The sequence below is a fragment of the Hylobates moloch genome, unplaced genomic scaffold (assembly GCF_009828535.3).
Source record: "Hylobates moloch isolate HMO894 unplaced genomic scaffold, HMol_V3 SCAFFOLD_21, whole genome shotgun sequence".
NCBI classification, from domain to species: domain Eukaryota; kingdom Metazoa; phylum Chordata; class Mammalia; order Primates; family Hylobatidae; genus Hylobates; species Hylobates moloch.
Window position 1 is genome coordinate 21,540,337 of NW_026652296.1, and position 6,000 is coordinate 21,546,336.

Below are 6,000 nucleotides of genomic sequence, written 5' to 3' on the forward strand. Positions count from 1 at the left end.
TGAACACCTGCCGCCCAATCGATTCCTCTTCATGTCTTCCCTCCTCATAAATAGCTCCTGTAAAGACCAGGTTGCTCAAGCCAGAAACAAGAGCATCATCACTGTCAACTCCCTCCCTCTCACCTCCACCCCCAATCCATCAGCAAGTTCTGTCAATTCCATCTCAAAAATCTATTTCAAATCTATTCACCTCTTTCCTTCTCTGTTGCCGCCACTCTCCATCAAGTCACTTTCATCTCTTGCTTGCAGTGCAACAGCCTCCTCAGGGGTCTCCTTGCTTCACTTTTATGTTCTACCATCCATTCTCTATGCACATTAGGCAGAGGAGACTATTTTTTTGAAAAAAAGAAATTCTGATTGTGTTACTGCCTCTGCTTAGAAACAGTCAATGACTTCTTTTCGCACTTAGAATCTCAAATCCCAAATCTGGCTTCCTTTTTCTTTCTAATGGATAGGAAAGGGCCCTTTGAGGACCCAACCTAAGAACAAACTCACTGCAAAGAGGTAATATTGCCCACTTTCTGCTTCTTATTCTAACTGGAGCCATAAGCCAGAGAACAGAGTTTTCATACTTTCAGTGGTCATGTGCATAAATTCAAGGCCACACAAGTCCTGGGTGTGTGTAGTCACCTGCTCAGGCTCCCATAACAAAGTACCTCAGACTGGGCGGCTTAAGCAATAGGAATTTATTTCCTTATAATTCTGGAGGCTTGCAGTTTGAGATTAAGGTGTCAGCAGGATTGATTTCTTCTGAGGCCTCTCCCCTTAGTCTGTAGATGGCTGCCTTCTCCCTGTGCCTTCCAGTGGGTCACCCCTCTGTATTCATCTGTGTCCAAATTTCCTCTTCTTAAAAGAACACCAGTAAGATTAGATCAGGGCCCACCCTAAGACCTCATTGTAGCTGAATCACCTCTTTAATGGCCCTATATTCAAATACGGTCACATTCCAAGGTACTGAGAACTAGAGCTTCGAAGCATGAATTTGAGGGAACACAGTTTAGCCCATAACAGTCTGCAGTATAATCATAGTGGTCACTTAAACAATTAATTCAACCTCTCTGAGGTTAGGCTGTCCTTGCAGAGATACTACCTGCTTCTCTAAGTGGTAAGGATCAGAGATAACGTGTGTAAAACACCCAGCTGGGAGCCCAGCACGGAGTCAGCACTTGATTCTCAGGGATTTTCATCCAAGACCATTGTGCATGGAAGTTTCCTTGTGGCAAGCCAGAATCAGACCACACGGCCAGCTTCAAAGGGTTAAGGCAGCAAACACACTTATCGACTGGAGCTTCTTGGCGGGCCCAGGGAAGCGTGACTGATTGGAAGCCTGTTTAGAGGAGGAGCCCGCTTTGTGGGCCCGAAATAAATTAGAACCTGTCAATAGCTCAGATCCTGGAGCATCGACAAAGTCTGCAGTCTCAATAGGCAATTAACACTTTACAGGGGCCATTACCCAGCGGCCTCCCCGCATTTTACTGCACATTTTCTGCCATCAGCTCTGGTATTGAAGCTTCTAAATAAAAACATAAAAATGAGCTAGAACAGACCAGCGCTTTGCCTGGCTGGAGTTAAGGTGCCCACATGCAGCAAAGAGATCATATTTCCTCTCTCCTTCCTAACTGGGCTCTAACTCCCCTGCATTCTCAGTCCTGCATAAACATGCATGCATGCATACACACAGACATGAGCACATGCACATGAAGGCCATCTTCTGAGTGTGCCACAGGAGGCACCGGAGCACGGATACTGGGAGGAGGAAGTGGTCTAGAGTCAGACTGAGTTCAAAGCCTGACTCCAGCACATTAACTGTGTGGTCTTGCACAAATTGTTATGCCTCAGTTTCTTTATCTGTACAATGGGAGTAAGAATAGAGCCTACATCACAAGACTTCCATGAAGATTAGGTGTTTTTAGAACAATACCTGGCACATAACAGACCTCAATAATGTTAAAGGGATCAGTACTATTGTTGCCACTATCATCAATGGGAGGAGCACGTCTAACATCAAAACTGAGTACATCTAACTGCACGGATCATTGTAATGCCCCAAGCCACTCTGCCTCTGCTCCTTTCCTTTGGTTTCTGCCACTGTCAGTGCCTTGATTGAGCAAGGCATATGCTCACCCTGCTGAACAGAGCCTCTCACATACTTCCTCTAGCTGCCACTGCCAATTCTCTCCTAGGAAGCCAGCTCATGAAGTTCCACCCCAAAGTTGATTGTCTTTGGATCACCAGGAGTTAAATCCACAGGTGCAAATTCAAAGCAATAACCAGGAACTCTGTGAGGTTCCAGTCTGTGGGAACCTCACTGCAAACTCAAGGTCTCAGAAAAGACTGTGGGTCTATTGGATTGGCCAGAAGCATTGCCTTTCAGGAGGATATGCAGGATAAAATGCCCCAGTGAGGACACTGGCAGCACCATCAGGAGCACCTTGGGCTCAGGAGCATGCAGGGCCACTCCTTAAGTCTGCAGCAACAATTGCTGTCACTTGATGCAAAGGATATCATGGAGCTAGAGCTAGAGGACATTACCATCCAGTTCAGAGCTGGTGCACTGTGCCCATGGAGCCCCAAGAAGGTAGGATGGGGGTGTAGCATCTGCAAGGCAGAGCAGGACTGCTATCAAAGTTGAGAAGGAGGCTGGGAATAGTGAGGCGGGGATGCAGGGTCACTGCCCCAGATCAACTTCAGCAATTCCATTCTAATGTGTTTGACCTTCTGGACTTCTTCTTAGATCTTCATGTGTAGAAAGGGATCTGTAGTCAAAGCAAAACTCTAAAACCAGTGGTCTATCCCAAGGCCTCCATTCTACCAATGGGACAACTGAAGCTGTCTTGAGTTGAGTTCTCCCAGAAGCAGGGCCTGAGCTAAGGATTTGAGCATAGGAAGGTTTGTCAAAGAAGCGCTCTAAGAAGAAACCAGTAATGAAATGAAGGAAGCAAGATAGAAAAAGGAAAAAAGCTGAACAAAGGTGCAATTTTGGAGAAATTTCAGCCTCAGCCTGGTCCTGCATGGAGTTCTGGAGTGAGTTGCACCTTCGACTGTGTCCAGCTTTGGGCACAGGAGCTAGGTCTTTGTACCCCCACACCAGTCATGACCATGGTGGGAACAAACTCCCAGGCACTTCAGACTGTGATGGAGGAACCGTATCCCCACCCCTATGGGCTTTTGCACCCAAGGGCAACCCTTTGATGAGGGTCACAGGAGTGAGCAGTGAGTAGCAAAGCCCACAAAAGCTGGGGGATGGGCACACAGAGTCGGCAAAAGGGATCCATCAGAATCCAGTGACAATATTGAACTTTATCCAAACCCTGTGATCTTGGAAAACGTGGGAGTTAAAAAATCTCCCACCCTTTTGTGTCCCAGAAAATAGATTATTGCAATGGTGAACCTTGCCCCATATGTCTTAGGTAAGACTCACAGGTGCCCTCTCCTTGTTTACCTATGACAAGGCCAAAGGCTCTCCAAATTCACACTCTTTCACTACTCACACATTATTAGCTGAACAAAGTCTCTCCCTACTTAAAAATCCAGGCTTGGTCCAGGTGCAGTGGCTCATGCCTGTAATCCCAGCACTTTGAAAGGCCAAGGCGGGCGGATTGCCTGAGGTCAGGAGTTCAAGACCAGTCTGGCCAACATGGTGAAACCCTGTCTCTACTAAAAATACAAAAAAAAATCAGCTGGGCATGGTGCCATGCACCTGTAATCCCAGCTACTCGGGAGGCTGAGGCAGGGGAATTGCTTGAACCAGGGAGGTGGAGGTTGCAGTGAGCCAAGATCGTGCCACTGCACTCCAGCCTGGGAAACAGAGCAAGACTCTGTCTGAGGAAAAAAGAAAAAAAAAATCCAGGTTTGTTTCTTATTTGTCACTGGATAGCACACAAGAGTATCCTCTACTGAGGCCCCACAAACAGTGGTGGGGCCAAGGCTGAGGCCTCTCCTTCCAGATTCATCACCTCCCCAAGAACTGGAACTTTCTCTGCTCTCACCTTTATGCCTCTATGTATGTCATTCCACCTTTTCAAGGTCCTTATTCCTCCTCTTCCAAAATCCTGCCCAGTCTTCCAAGCTCACCTCTTCCCTATGGCTTCCCTAGCATAACTTATACTTATTGAATGAATGTCATTCTACTTATTCACATGTACGTGAAATGGACTCTAGGCTGTGTCCAAGATCCCAGGGACAACCTCATGGGCATCAACAGGGGGTGCAATGAGAGATCATCCCATAAAGACACATACAGTCAATTCAGATACAAGGGGTTGCTTGGTAAGGTAGAAATTAAATTAAATTCTCTCAGGAAAGCAGCTGAGGACTCTTCTCTGCCAAAGTAGACCAGCAAAGCACTCTGCAGCTCTCTGCTTTCTCACTTCTTGGGAGTTACTTGGGTGTCCCTTGTAGTTATGCAAGTTAAGTCCAAGGAGACACTTAACCCTGAAGAAAGAGGATTCTCCTCACCTGACAAAATGTACTTTCCCAAAGCTCCCAGGAATGCAGAGACATCTTTGTAAGGGAGAAATGAATAAATCTACCAAGGAGCGAAAAACCTTGTAGGAAGGGGATGGAAATCCTGAACTGAGCCTAGGAAGTAGATTCAACATTAGAACAACTTTGAGTTGACTGAGATGGTCTGCTTAATAGAAAAAAAATTTAAGGACAACAAGATTTTACCAGAAAGATGAGAAAGCCTGGGTTCATGGCCCAAGTTAACATTTGTCTTGAAGTTTTGCAGTTCTGGAACATGAAACCAAGGCTGGAAACACTTCCAAACCCAGCTACCTTGGCATAGCTTCAGGAACAGCAATAGAGCATATGATTATGAAATAGGTTAACTGGCATACTTTCCCCACTCCATGTGCCTGCTCCGACCTTCTGAGCTTCTGAGTGTCAAAAACAAAAATGACTGCTGCTTCATTTCCACCCCCTTACCTTACCTGAAAATACCTTTTGTGGTCTACCCTAATAAGAAACATGCAGAAAAGGAAATTCTGAAAATGTCAGTCCAGCCTAGCCAGTTGACACATTACAATACCAGCACGGATAACTCACAACGAAACATAGCCAGAACTCTGATCAAACCATGCCTGAAGCATGCTACCTCTGAACTAATCAGTTACATAAGCCAAGAAACTTCCTTCGATATTTAAGCTAATGTAAATTGACTTTTCTCTTATTTGCAAATCAAAGTATTATGATTGTTATAGCCAGAAACCAATATCAGAATCTAGTACTGGGCCAGGAAAAAGAATAAGGAACGCAAATATCTCATGTAAGGAGAAGAGCACCAAATAAGAAAGACTGAGCTAACTTTTACTGTTCTAAGATGGAGCGAAGGAAGCTTGTCCTGGGAGCATCTTAAATGCACCTTGTAGTCTCTGGCACTAACTGTTCAATCCATACAGCTCCCTTTGAACTCTGGAAAAATAAGCAAATGTATCCGATCCGCTCCTGGGATACTTAACCAGTCAGCCCCACATGGCATTTCTTATAACTCTGTCCTCTGTTAAGTTTATAGTGTTTAACAGTTCACATGAGGCCCTCGTTATTCTCATCACTGAATGTAACTCAGGGGGCTTCTACTGGGTCTTTTAAAGAATAGGCCTTGGTAAATACTTGGATATATTAAAGAGTGTGGTTAAAAGCACGGTCTTTGAAGGAAGATAAATCTGCATTCAAATCCTGGCTCTACCACCTCTGGATGTAATATATTGAGCCAAGTTACTTAATTCATCTAAGTCTCAGTTTCCTCATCTGTAAGGTACAATAATGACTCCTATCCCACAGTGTTACCAACAGGATTAATAAGATAATGCATAACAACTTAAATAGTACTGGCACTTTAAATAGTCTCCCAATAAATGTAACTATTCTTTTCACTACTATTTTAAATATTCTTTTATTTTCTTGTATAGAAGAAATACAACTTCTTTACAAATTATTAGGAAAATATACAAAAGTGAAAATTCTGAGCTGTGTTAAAAAGCATGATGTCAGACCAAG